The sequence below is a fragment of the Cydia pomonella genome, chromosome 16 (assembly GCF_033807575.1).
Source record: "Cydia pomonella isolate Wapato2018A chromosome 16, ilCydPomo1, whole genome shotgun sequence".
In the NCBI taxonomy this organism is placed as follows: Eukaryota; Metazoa; Arthropoda; class Insecta; order Lepidoptera; family Tortricidae; genus Cydia; species Cydia pomonella.
The window spans coordinates 18,722,327-18,736,643 of NC_084718.1; the positions used below are offsets into that span (position 1 = coordinate 18,722,327).

Sequence of the window (14,317 nt, forward strand, 5' to 3'; positions counted from 1 at the left end):
CAAATGATATTTTATACATAAGTTCTGCCAAAAAACTCATTGATGCGAGCCGGGGTTTGAACCAGCGACCTCCGGATTTAAAGTCGTACTTTCTTACTGCTAGGCCACCAACGCTTCTCATTACCGGTAGACCAACTTGCACTTCTTCAGCGTTTCACAACGTTATTCGCATTTTATATAACTGCCAGTGTAGGAACACCATTAGACATTGTGACAAAGATGCCACAACAGTCCGTCTGGCATCTCTCACAGCCATGTCACCGATTAACTACCCACCCACTCAACTATTCATACGAACGCGCCATGTGACGTCATCTCCGCCATTTCCCGAAACGTCCCGTCTCCCGTCACATTAGAGCGGGAATTAATTTCCCAGACATGTGTAATGCCATCCTGTATACGAAGGGGCGTAGGTTAGTAAGAAAATTTGGGAGGTTAGGACGTTTTTGGATGAAGAGCGTAATTTCTGTGTAAGAAAGGCATGTGGGTGTAAGGAAATAGGAATATTTGCTTAATATTATGAATGTTGGCTGTGTGTTGGGTTAATATTGTTAAAGAGGAAGTTGAAATGTTGTCAAAGGGACTTGAAATACTGATTGTGTCTGAATCGCATTTGATTCATATAGGAATAATGACAGTACCTGCCTAAAGACATTTATATTTATTACATTAACATTTTTTTTTATACTACGTCGGTGGCAAACAAGCATAGGGCTCGTCTGATGGTAAGCAGTCTCCGTAACCTAGGTACGCCTGCAACTCCGGAGGACTCATGCGCGTTGCCGACCCTAACACTCAGGACCCTCGTTGCGCTCTGGCAACCTCACTCACTGGCAGGAACACAATACTTTGAGTAGAGTCTAGTGTTATTTGGCTGCGGTGATCGCAAGCGCTAAAGCAAGATGACATTCACAGTGCCCATACCTCTCTTTTGGACGTAGTTTAAGGACATACCCGGGTCCGGGATTTATATATAGTAAATGGAATAAAAGAAAAATGAAAAAATTAATTGAACGAAGAAAGAAGAATATGTTAAGTTCATTTTTTTATTGATATAAAAGTTAGTAGCCTCCAAAAATTTGTTCACTGCTTGTGTTTCTCTCCTACCTCCTTCAATATTTAAAAATGCTATGGTTAACAAATATCAAATTGTGTAAAAATATTTTTCTGCCCTCGAGCCGGAAAGCGTCAACTTTCGGCCTGCTGCGCTAAACGAAATTGCCGCTTTGCAGCTCCGTCGAACACACCTCGGTCAACAAATAAGAAAGCCTCCGGGTGCGTAGACAAGATGCCAATCGTTCACGCTTCGTAGCGTAACGTAGTTATCTCTCTCTATCACTCTTTCATATTAGTGCGACAGCGACAGTTCCGTTTCGTTCGCTACGGAGCGTTAACAATTGCCATCTTGTCTACGCACCCTGATCAGTGATCACATTAATTGTCGACCGAGGCGAAGCCGAGTCCATTTCTTACTTTGCTGCTCTAGTATGTTATACTATTCTATAATGTCTATTATTTAAAGTGGGGAAATAGGGACTTCGTATGCGCGGAATAGGGGTCGTCCACTTGCCTCTCGATAATTTTTGTTTCTAGCCCTTTGGAATACATTCGTTAAATATGTTCCACTCTATATTATTTATATTTAGAACTTAATTTCATTAATTTAATTGTACCCAATATATAGTCGAAACAGTTACGGCCTTAAAGTTTCTCATATCGTACTAGTTTTAGTGTCTCATATCTACGACATACTAAAACGTTCCGCCATTTTATTTACACCTATAATTTGTATAAACCATTTTAACAGTTCCTCGGGTATCTTTTACGATCTTGCCCCAGAAGGCAGCACGCCAAGGCCAAGGGCACGATAATGCTGCCAACACATCAGTCACTACCAGGGTCGCCTGTTAATGACGGCCGATTTGTTAATGCTAGCTGGGCTCGGATCGGGTGAGGGTTATTAAGGATAACGATCGTATTTTGTTAAGATTTTACGTGATAATATAATTTACCCTGCGGCGGTATCATGGTTCCTTTTTTATCAATTGTCACTATGCCTGTCACTTTCGCGCTTAAATACTTGTTAGAACGTGACAGGCATGGTGACAAATGATAAAGAGCCGACCATCTTAGCCCTACTGTAGTAGATATCGGGTTCTGTTCAGATTGTACATGATGATGTATTTGTTAAAGTAAATCACAAAATACTTAAAATAAATCATATATGCCATCTTAAAAAATGTGGATTTACCGATGGACTGACTTAATCAAATCTGCCATGGAACTCCTGAACGAATTTGCCAGAATGACCTCCAACCGCAGATAGCGAGAAATAGTACGGCAAGCAAAATCTGTGCCTGATATTCGTATTTGATCACGACGTTCTGCAAAGAGTATAACGACTGAGGAGAAGAAGAAAAAATATGGTAATCAGCTCAAAAATCGGAACTAATTATGTCTGATCTTCAGATCTACATTGTGCACCCAAGCAAAATTACATTTCCACTTTATGAATGACTTCATTGCTGCTGACTGCACATAACAATAAAGAATACAATAAACATAATGTTCGACAATGCTAGTTTTGAGTCTTCATTATTGATTTTCTCGCAGCACATCAAGTATCTTTGAATACTTAAAAAGCATGTATGCTAACGAATAAATAATTTTTTTTTTTTTTTTTTTTACATATCACTTCAATAGGAGCTGAAATTTATGAGCATACATCGTTATCGCGGGAGCAACAACGATTTGACAGTACTGAAAGATTATGACAAATAAACAATAACAGAACAGAACTGACACTCGTATCGAGAAACGTTTATATGTACCTATGTATGAGTTCAAAATGTAGCAGTAGAAAATTTAGAAAATATTTTGGTCATCTGTTACGAAAGTCAAAATAAAATATTTTAACTTTATTCATTTGTTGCAAATTATAATAACGAATTTACAATGACACCAAGTTATTCTATTTTATTTTGTTGATTTTTATTTTATTTTAAGTTAAAGTAAAATACTTTAAGAAGTAAATACTGATATAAAAATTAAAGTACCTGGGCGACCGAGCTTTGCTCGGTTATAACTATAAAAATTAAAAAATAAACTTGAACATATGAAAAAAAAAAGTTAGTCACCGGGCGAGATTCGAACCCGTAACACTCGTTTAGCAGTCCGCGTTATAACCCGCTGGACCAGACGGACAGTGGCCGGCAACACGAAATTAGCGACCATATTCTACGTCGAAACAAAAACGCATGAAAACTCGAAAACACGCGTTTTCCCAAACATAAGACTAATCTAGATAGATTGTATACCCCCAAAAACCCCCATATACCAAATTTCAGCGAAATCGTTAGAGCCGTTTCCGAGATCACAGAAATATATATATACAAGAATTGCTCGTTTAAAGGTATAAGATATATTAGTGACTTATTAGTTATCAAGTTGACTCTTTGACTCGTAGATAAGCGTTTACATAGTGAAATACGAGTTTGATTAACCTTTTTTAACGAAAACTTCATGCCAGATATGAAGCACATCTTAGAGGTTTAGAATGTGTAGGCAGAATATTCCGTTTATACAAAACAGACATTCTGTTACACGTGCACTTTGACAGGCTTGTTTTTGCTCCCGCGATAACGATGTATGTTTATGAGATCAAATTGACATCAATTTTTAAGTACGAACTGGTCTCCTGGGAATTCATCACCATGCTGACGTTCCTGTGCTGACTTTTTTAAATATTTTATTTTTTATTTTACTGCGCCAGCCCTTTATAACAACATGTTAGACATAACAAAGAGAATCTCTGCAATATTTCTAAAATAATATTATTTCTATTTCGATATCACGCTGCATCCATATCGATCAGCGCTCGCGATAGGCATTTGATATGGTTCCCAGGGGGATGTTGTTTTAGGGGGTGGAGCTACACATATAGTGATGTGGCATTAGCAGAAATATAGACCAGGGACAAATAAAGTCTTTAGCTCTATAAGTGAAAATGTGTTCACAAACATTTAGAATCCCACAAGGATATTATATCTAGTTCGATATACTCGTAACGCATCCATATTGATCAACGTTCGCGATAGGCATTTGATGTGGTTCCCAAAGGACTGTTGTTTTAGGGGGTAGAGCTGCACATCTAGTGATGTGGATATACAAGAAATATAGCCCAGAAAAGGACATAGTTTTGCTCATGTAAATCTACTTACATAGGTAAAATAAATGTGTAAATATGTCTTGAATAATTCCGTTCAGTGACAAAGGGAAACCGATTGTTTTCTTATATCATGTTCTAAAAACAAGCACAATTCGCATAGTTAAAGAAATTCAAAACGACCGAGGGATTTCTATATAGGCCTGTCAGTGAGAACAAAAAGTTGACAGCTCCGAACAACTAACAGGCCGATACCGTCCGGCGGACTGTTAAACAGTGAACCCCTTTACAATCGCGAATAACTGACAGGCCGATACCGTCCGGCGGACTGTTAAACAGTGAACCCCTTTAAAATCGCGAATAACTGACAGGCCGATATCGTCCGGCGAACTGGTAATTTGTGGGTCCCTTTACCTCAATTTCTCATTAAAATGATATAATATTATAACTTATAAAAAATCTCAATAAATTCAAGAAGAGACAATTTTGTTTCTATTTGTCTGTGAGTTGTTGCTCACAGACGAATTGGTATACAAAGCCGCGATGAGATTATTTGTAGTACAACCCTACTCTTCCTATCGGAGGGGTGCGGGGGTTCAAAATGCGTTTGCAAAGAATTACCTTTCAACAATGTGTCGTGAATCATTAGTTTTGGGATGCAGTGACTTCGGGATAAAGTCGTTGACGGCGTGGATAGGCTGGGGTTCCAGAGCATAAGTATTTATTTTACTCAATTGAAGAATAATGTATGGTTTAAATGTGAGGGGTTGAAGGTGTGTTTGCAAAGAAATACATGTCGACAGTGTGTTGCGAAGCGTTGTTGGATGTAAGTCTGGATGGGACAAAGTCATTGCTGGACAGCCTTTTAATGTAGACCCTTGATAATTCGAACCAAATGGAAACTAGACTAGTCGTATAATTCGAAATGTGGGTTTTTGGAACAAGATCACACAAAAACAACACATTTTTATCACACAAAACAGTACAGTATATTGAAATTTGACGTACACATTAACGTTAAAATATAAAGCAACTGAAAAAAGTTGGGATAATTGAGGGTTCAAGTACATTAAGGCAGCGTTCGGATAATTAAAGGTTCGATTAATCGAAGTTCTGCTGTAGACAGAAGCCAAGGGGAAAAGGAAAGGATTTTGGGACATAGGCCAGGTTTTTAAGGTAAGCCCCTGGCAGCTAAGATGCTTAGCTTCCAAACTGAAAGGTGTAGGTGCAAAACAAAAAATGCCTATAGTATTTGAAAGCTTCCCTAAATTTGACCAACTTATTTACAAGTATACAAACAAACGATCCAAAACAGTCTTGAAAAATCGTGGCTCATGATACCCCGACGAATCGAGCGAAGTTGTTACCAACTCAGCCGTCTAATGTGAATAATGTGTTCCTGTCGATATCGTCTGTCGGTAAAACTGTCTTGTTTATTTTTCTTGCCCGTCGATTAGCTAGAGCAAGGTATCATTCTCTGCGACTGCTTGCTCTGCGACTGACAGCATCAACGATTTGATTACACACGCAGGGCCTCGATTGTGAGACAAAAAAAAACATATTAACTGAAATACATGTACAGTCAACCAATTTGATTTCTAGGCCACTATAGAACCATGCCATAATGACTTCTACGACAGTGCTTATTGAGTGATGCGTGTCAAGTATCTAGTAGCTAAAGCGACAAGGTTCTATAGTGGCCTAGGATTCTAATTGGTTGACTGTACGTATATGCTAACTAAAGCCTGACCAGTACCTATAATATACGATCACGCGCCATATTGCGGAATTTCATTGGAACTAAGGATTTCATACTAATCTGAACTGTCACTCTATACATGAAAATAACAGCGCCCTCTTGACAATGATCTGGTCGGGCTTTACATACCTCCTAAGATAAGTTTTTCGTCGAAAAATTCTATTTTGACACAAGATTTGTTTATTTGATATTTCACTTCTAACTTCGACAGATACATCAAATATTACTTTAAGATACATCAAATATTAGGTCTAGATACGATATGGATATAGACCTAATATTAGATGTACCTATCTTAAAATTCGAATCGGGCCGAAAAGAATATAACGAGAACCGAAACACGAGAACGTGGTAGTAAAATGTGGAAGGTTAACAACACTTTACCAAACTCTTTGTCCGCCCGAAAATAGAAACAGCGCGGCAAACGAAGGCAATCAGAAATGCCTTGCGACCCCTAACTTTCTTTTACCTTTTATTCGACTTCGGGCTGTGGTGTAGGTACAGGCAGCAGTAGAGGTGTTGAAAATTAAATATAATTTTGATGTTAAGAGTGAGTCTATATCCAGGAAATTAGAAGAAAAAGGATATGAAGATATGACCGTCGCACCGGCTTTTACCTTTTCGGCCCCATTCGAACTTTAAGATACGTCAAACATTTGCTAAAGATACGATATGTATTAGATATGCCAGTGTCAGAAGTGACGTTTCTTTAAACAAAAACGTCATGTTTGACACTGACATATCCAATTCATGTCGTCTTTAGGACATTTTTGATGTATCTTAAAGTTCGAATCAGGTCGTTTCGCCGTTTGTCTCAATTACTCCAAAATTGACTTGTGTTAAAAAAAAATTACTCTAACCCTGACCCTGCACCAACTAGATCTTTCGGTTTAGCCCATGGACCCCATGGTTGACTGGTAGAGAATGCCTTCTGGCATTAAGTCCGCCATTTGTACTCTTCATGTATAGTGCAATAAATTTTAAACTAAAAAAAAATTCCTCGGCTATATCACTAGATATTTTGTACTAAAATTATACTGCTGTGGTATGCACTTGCAGAGTAACGATATACAATAGGAAATACTGCAATGTTCTGCCGCCAGAGGCAGCACTAGCGCAAACTGTTAGCCATAGAATAAATTATACACTGTGGGCTGGTAAAACCAGACAGATTTTAACCACGCATTCCTGAGGTCATAAGGAGCAAAATAATGTTATATAAGATTTAAAGAATAAAATTAGTCTGTATTTCCACTAGCACTAAACTATGTATTTATATCTGAAATAAAATCATTTTATTTATCAATTTATTGACTTTGCGGAAACGACATTTTTGTCGCTAAATGTGGTCAAGAATATACCTTTAAAATCACTCGGTCCGATCACTATCCTCTAAGTATTGAGTGTAATTTTAATATATTGAAACCTAAAATATTAGTTAAAAATCAGTGCATAGATAAGGTAATATGGGGGGAGCGTGATAAATCACAGATTGATAATTATCATAGCATGTGTCATGAAAAATTACGAGAATTTGCTTTTCCTGTAGAATTTAGTGAATGCAGCGATAAACTGTGTTGTAATAAAAGCCATCAAAGATTATTAGACACAATTTACGACGGTCTTATCTGTACACTGTCCAAAGCTGCCGAGTGTTGTTATAACGTTAATGTAAATATAACTCGCAAACGTAGACATGTCACTGGGTGGAATAAGTACGTGCGGGGTGCTCACGAGAAGGCTCGGCTTTGTTTTGGGAGTTGGTTAGTGCACGGCAGACCGAACTCTGGACCCGTGTACAGGGAGATGTGTGAGTCCAGACGTGTGTTTAAATCAATATTAAAGTGGTGCCAGAATAATCAAGAACGTATAAAAATGGACATTTTAGCTGAACAACACTCAAATAAAAAGTTCCGTCAGTTTTGGAAAACCACTAACAGATTAAACCCTAGATCGAGCCTTCCCGTGAGTGTAGCGGGAGTGTGTGATCCCGTCGGCATAGCAAATGTGTTCCGCTCTCATTTTAGTGTCAAATCTCCACTTGGGACGGCGACGCCGTGGGTGCCTAGTGCTGAGGATGTCAGTGGCGATCTGAAAGTGATATTTACCGCGAAGGAAGTGAGCGAGGTCATAAAGGGAATGGTGCGAGGCAAGTCGCCGGGCCATGACAGCCTCAGCATTGAGCACCTGCAGCACGCTGGAGCTCATCTGCACAGGGTGTTGTCAACGTTTTTTACTTTGTGTCTGAGCCACTCATATTTACCGGAAAAGTTGATGCGTACTACAGTGGTTCCTATAATTAAAAATAAAACTGGTGACCATTCTGATGTTAATAACTATAGACCAATTTCTCTAGCCACTGTCATTGCTAAGGTGCTTGATAGTCTTCTTGGTAAGCATTTGGATAAGCACATTAAACTCCACGACGCGCAGTTTGGCTTCAGGCCAAATCTTTCTTGCGAAAGTGCTGTCCTGTGTCTCAAGGAGACTGTGAAGTACTATACTAGTAGAAAGACACCAGTATTCGCCATTTTCCTTGATTTGTCAAAAGCCTTCGACCTTGTTGCCTACGACGTACTATGGAGGAAATTAATGACGGAAACTAGTGTACCTGGAGAAATAACATCCTTGTTTATGCATTGGTATTATAATCAGAGCAACTGTGTAAGATGGGCACGCTCTTTCTCCGATGAGTACAGGTTGGAGTGCGGGGTGAGGCAGGGGGGGCTAACCTCTCCCACGCTCTTCAACCTTTACGTCAACGCGCTGATCGAGGAGCTCAGCAGTACTGGTATCGGCTGTCATATAAATGGAGTCTGTGTAAATAATATTAGTTATGCGGACGACATGGTGCTGCTGAGCCCCTCGAGTGGCGCACTGAAGAAACTGCTCAATATTTGTGAGTCCTATGCGGTGGCCAACGGACTCAGATACAATGCTCAGAAGAGTGAGTTTATGATGTTCAAACCAGATAAAATTCGTTATACTGATGCTCCTGAGTTTGTACTTACTGGTGTAAAACTACATAGGGTAGACAAGTTCAAGTATCTGGGTCATTGGGTCACCGCGGACCAAAAAGACAATGCTGATATAGAGCGGGAGCGCAGGGCGCTGTCTGTCCGATGCAACATGCTGGCCCGTAGGTTTGCAAAATGTACTGAGCAAGTAAAAATTACACTATTTAAAGCTTACTGCCAGTCATTCTATACATGCAGCCTATGGGTTAACTATACGCAGAAGGCATACAGCGACCTGCGAGTACAATACAACAACGCGTACAGAGCGTTGTTGCGGCTGCCGCGCTACTGCAGTGCTTCTGCGATGTTCGCAGAGTCGCGCACGGCGGGTTTCGCCGCCATTATGCGCGCGCGCTGCGCCTCCATGATGCGGCGCACACGCGACAGCCGCAACACGCTCCTGTGCGCTGTTGTTGATCGCTGGGACTCGCCAGTGTTGAAGAGGTGGATTGGGCTCCATGCTCTTACATAACATTATTTTTATTTCTATGTTATACACTAACACTAGTTTCTATGGTTTTTTTATGTTTTTATGTAATTACTAACAAAATATGGATCCTTGGTCTGAATTAAAGATTATAATAATAATAATAATAAATCCGCAGGGCAGCTTGTGGCGAGCTGTTGGGGAGTAACGACCCCACGGACCCGAGTACTCCCGAGAGTCGGTCAGGGTCTACGTCTCCGGCGTGTCTTCGTCGGTCGGAGTGGACCCCAAGGGGACCCGCAGGACTCTCAGCTCTGGCTTGCCTTCATTGGCCGTCCAGAGAGGAGTCGTTAGAGCTAAATGCTCCAGGGGTGGAAGTGAAAACTTGCATAAGACGCGAGTTGGCACAGTGGCTGTTATCAGCCACTGGGTAGAAAGCGGCGTACACCTCTCGACACCCCTGAGCCGCTCACACCGGTGTTGCTCCTGGTCGTCTTCACGACGGCATTTTCAGGGGCCCATCTAGTGGGCGGCGAGTCACCGCCTGCCTCGATAACTAGTGGAAACATTGTTATGGCAGGTGTCCGGACGTCTTTGCAATAACCCAGTCTCATTGTCCTCCCAAACTTCAATCCATAGACCGTTATACTGTTCATTTTTACTACAATAGTCCCAATGCCTGCTGCGACCGGTTCATGGGTGTCTATTGTTGCGCCTGTGAACGGGTTCCAGCAGGCGTTCTACATGACATTAAAGCTCTCCAAGGGGCCTCTACGTGTTGGATCTATATCCCCACGCAAGCCTATCAAAAGACCGGGATTTATAGGCCCGTGAAATCCAAGGAGATACAATAATAATAAAATCTACCTACCAGTTTTTAATCAAGTTTTCACAGTTTATTTATTACGAATAAATTTGACATTGAGACATTAAGGCAGTTTGTTTACAGTTTGTCCTAGTGGCGCCCCCCACCCAGAGTTTTGCGTAATATTCCCAGAGGTTGCGGTCTGACCTTGCAAAAAACAAAAAAAAACAAAACTCAACCACAACGAAGCCAATAAAACCCCTTTCAACCCCGAAGTTACATTTACCTTTACCTTTCAATCGACTTACGGTCCGATTCGAATTTTAAAATTCGTCATATATTAAGTCTAGATACGATATGGATACATATCCGATCCATATCGTAACTAGACCTAATATTTGACGTTTCTTCAAACAAAAACGTAACTTAAACCTCCAGGTCTTCCAGTTCGAGCGCCATCTTGATAGTTAGTCTCATTTGTTTTATTCCTTTTGTTTTTTGCTCATTAATATCGTTTAATATGTAATATCGATAACGTATTATACAGTAAACTAATGTGGTAGTGTGCAGTGAATGGAGAAATAATCTTGAAACGTATTTAACCACCATTTTGGAGTCAACGGCCGGTAGTCCACGTGCTACTTGCAAAGTCCAGCTATTGCTTTACAAGAGCTGATGAAATCACCGTACACTGTCTTGTACTAACCGTACAATTTTAGTCGTGATTAAAGTTAATACCTGGATACTGGCGAAATAGTCCCACTGGACTGAAGCGGTCATTTTAAAAGAATGAATGAACATCCGATCGATATCGTATCTAGACCTAATATTTGACGTATCTTAAAGTTCGAATCAGGCCGTTCGTTTGCCGCAAGGTGCCAGTGGCGGTTGGGGGGAGTTAGAAGTTGCTGCAAATTACAATTATTTATTCAATTGTTAAATAATTCAATTTTATTAGTACAATGGCCAATTTCTGCCTATGCATATTAAATGCCAGGGTATTTTTCTGTTTGAAATATGAAGGTTCTTTACGTAACATACGTCTAGTCAATTCCATAGCCTGCTTTAAATCGTACACTATAACTTATACAGGGTGAAATTTTAACCAGCCGTACTCTGCGTAGTCACTTTAAGTCATACTGAACAACTTTTATTATAGGACCCATGTCGAATACGAGAAAAAAACTTGGTTGTCCAATCAATCAATCAATGGCCAGTGCATCCCTGACGGATGATTGTTGCAACGCTGTGTCAAGAGCGGTTGAGATGGCCAATGCATTTCCGCTTATGACTATTTTATTCATTTATTTAAAATTTGATTCAGGCAACAAGGCCCATATTACAAATACCTTACAGACTATCATTCATATACATTTTATAAAATTACACTAAACACTATTTAGCCAACAAAACGGAGTGGCTCCGTTGAATCGGCTGCTCTTGTGTCGGATTCGGCAGTTTGCCCCGGAACCTCCGAAACACGACACCCTTCGGCCAGAAGATACAAGCAACACTTCTTACCGCATAACGACACTTCTTGCCGCATAAGTTGCATGTATGTGTATGTTGTGCCTCTGGATATGAGACCACTCCACCAACGCCTGTTCCTTTTATGCCTCAAGTTTTCCAGCCACACGTCGTCGTGCCTCTTCACTCCCACACATAGGTCTCTACGCCACTCGGGTCTCAATGCAGCACGTTCTTCCCAGTCGCCGGTATCGATGCCAAAGCATTCCATGTCACGCTTGCAGGAGTCTCTAAATCTTAACATCGGGCGCCCCACAGGTCTTTTCGCATTTGTCCAATGTTCAATAGAAATCAGCGGAATCACATCAGCTGGAAACTATGAAATAGCTAACTTTTTTTCGTTATTTTGGCAGTCACTACGCAGAGTATTGCTGGTGGTTAAATTTTCACCCTGTATACTCGTACTTTTTATTTATGGTGGCTCATTTTGGTCAAGTTATATTCAGATTTTATAGTGACTACGATCTTTTGGAAATGTAATATTCATTCGACTTTTATACATATTGGTGCGATTTGAATTGCTTTTGTATATCTAGATAGTATCAATATATAAATTATTGCGATAGATATATGCTTTGGTTGGTTTATACTTACCCTCAGAAGTTTTGGCAAGATGCCGAGCGCGACTCCTAAGGGGCCCAATAATTTATGATTATTATCTACTTTATCCTTTGTTCTAACTAGGAAACCATGCTTACATACCTACATATTATTTATACATATGTATGTGCACCCACACGCTAGACGCGTTCGTAGCCCGTAGACGTCTACGGCACGCTACGGCAGGTGCTACGAACTGCTACGAGCAGCAGATTGCAAGCACACTCCATGAGGCCGTCTCTGATTCAACAGTTGGTGAAGGTTTTGATCTGGTATTGATACGAGTATAATCTTGATGATCGCTCTGAGCATCAGCGTCGCTAATGTATGCGAAATGCAATGAATGTCATGCGTGACATGCGCTCCAATCATCAAGACCGTAAAGTATCAAAAAATATCAAAATCATGACTAGTTGGTAAATCCGAATTGGCCTCGAATGTATCATTAAAATGTTGGAACGTTTGTTGCCCTCACTGCTATTTACTGCGGTTTGTGTACAGGGTGTCCTAAACAGTATTTAAAGATTTGAAAGAAACATTTTTTTTTTCTTTTAATTTATAAATTGATTAACCTAAAAAACGTCGTGACTTTGTTAATTCGGTCGTATCGTGCTTATTACTGTTTTTTTCTTGAAAAAAGGGTCTTACTAAATATAATAAAACGACAAACTAGAACTGAAATCTCGTATGTTGCATTTCAAAACTAGGATTATTCAAATCAAAGTTTTATTTTGTTACAGAATCCTGAACCAAACCAGTTACTGATTTGGTAAGTTAAATAATCAATCAACATTTTATCCTGGCTGCAGGAAATAATGCGATTTGTCAAAAAATGTCAAATAAATTAAATTACAAAAAAGACGTTAATATTAACCACATTTCCCGATAAAGCTCCCTAAAAAAAATATAGTGGAACCTAGATAGCAGGATTCTGAAGAGTAACACAAAAAAGTTCGTGTTAACGAGTTTCCGTCTTACGGCCCGATTCGAAGAATTATTAAGACACGTTTAAGATCTTGGAAAGATCGATAACCAAACGACATGACAAAATTGACGTTTATTTGGATTCCGCTGAGATCCCAATAAGATCTATCTACGATATTTCTAACGTCAAAGTGACATTGGTTGCCCGAATCGAGCTGCTTCTGTCAATTAGACTACATATAAACGATATCTAAATGAGAACTTATCTAAACCAGAACTTATCGTTATCGTATCTCATTCTTCGAATCGGGACGTTGGTTTTTATTTGTCATAAAGAGATTTCGAGTTTCAGAGGTAAAATAAATAAAATATTCTTATTACAGTGGTTTGTTGATAAATAATTTCGTGATAAAAGAATATATCTATTTTTTCGAGTTATAGAGGTTCGTACAAATGTTTATACTAAACGTATAGAGAGTAAGAAACACATATTTCTTATCACGACTTTGAATCAACCTGTATACTACACTGTAAGTACACTATGCAATTTACTGGAATACCAATGAAAAGGGATAGAGTTGGCAAAGTTCGCATACAATTACAAACTATTTTGTTACATAACTAGGTACGTACTCGGTTGCGGCATTCGCCCCACTTGTGTTACCCAATGAATAATTCCCAAATGTAATGTACACCTTTGAATCTCAGCTTTTCATCTATTTTAAGAACGTTAATAAAAGATGATTCTCCATCTCACTATAACAAGAAGCGGAATGTATAATGTAGTCTCTTTCTTTTATGAATGGGCGCTTTCGTCAGAATAATTTTGATTTAAATAAAATAGCAGGTAATTATGATATTTCGTGATATAAAAAATTCATGAGAATACGAGGGTGTTTCGACGCGTTCTGATAGTATAATTAATATGTTGAATCATAGAACACGCTGTAGTTGTGTGAATATAAGATTAGGGAAAATAATTTAGAGTGATAATCTATTTCGAGTTTATTTTTAGGCTGCGTTTCCACCAGCGATGTGCGAGGATGCGTAGCGGGGAATGTGTTTTTGTGGAACCAATAGAATCACTTCATTT

General features: G+C 39.5%; 1 protein-coding gene across 8 annotated transcripts in view; it reads left to right on the top strand.

Moving 5' to 3' along the window:
• Positions 1 to 14,317, top strand: part of LOC133526400 (stress-activated protein kinase JNK) — a 483,516-nt gene that overhangs the window by 382,752 nt on the left and 86,447 nt on the right. For 7 of the 8 annotated variants that reach the window (XM_061863021.1, XM_061863024.1, XM_061863017.1 and 4 more), the window contains exon 2: positions 13,041 to 13,069. The exons of the other annotated variant lie outside the window; for it this stretch is intronic. The gene's annotated coding sequence lies outside the window, so the exon portion shown is untranslated. The remainder of the gene's footprint in view (positions 1 to 13,040; positions 13,070 to 14,317) is intronic. 8 annotated transcript variants of the gene reach the window in all.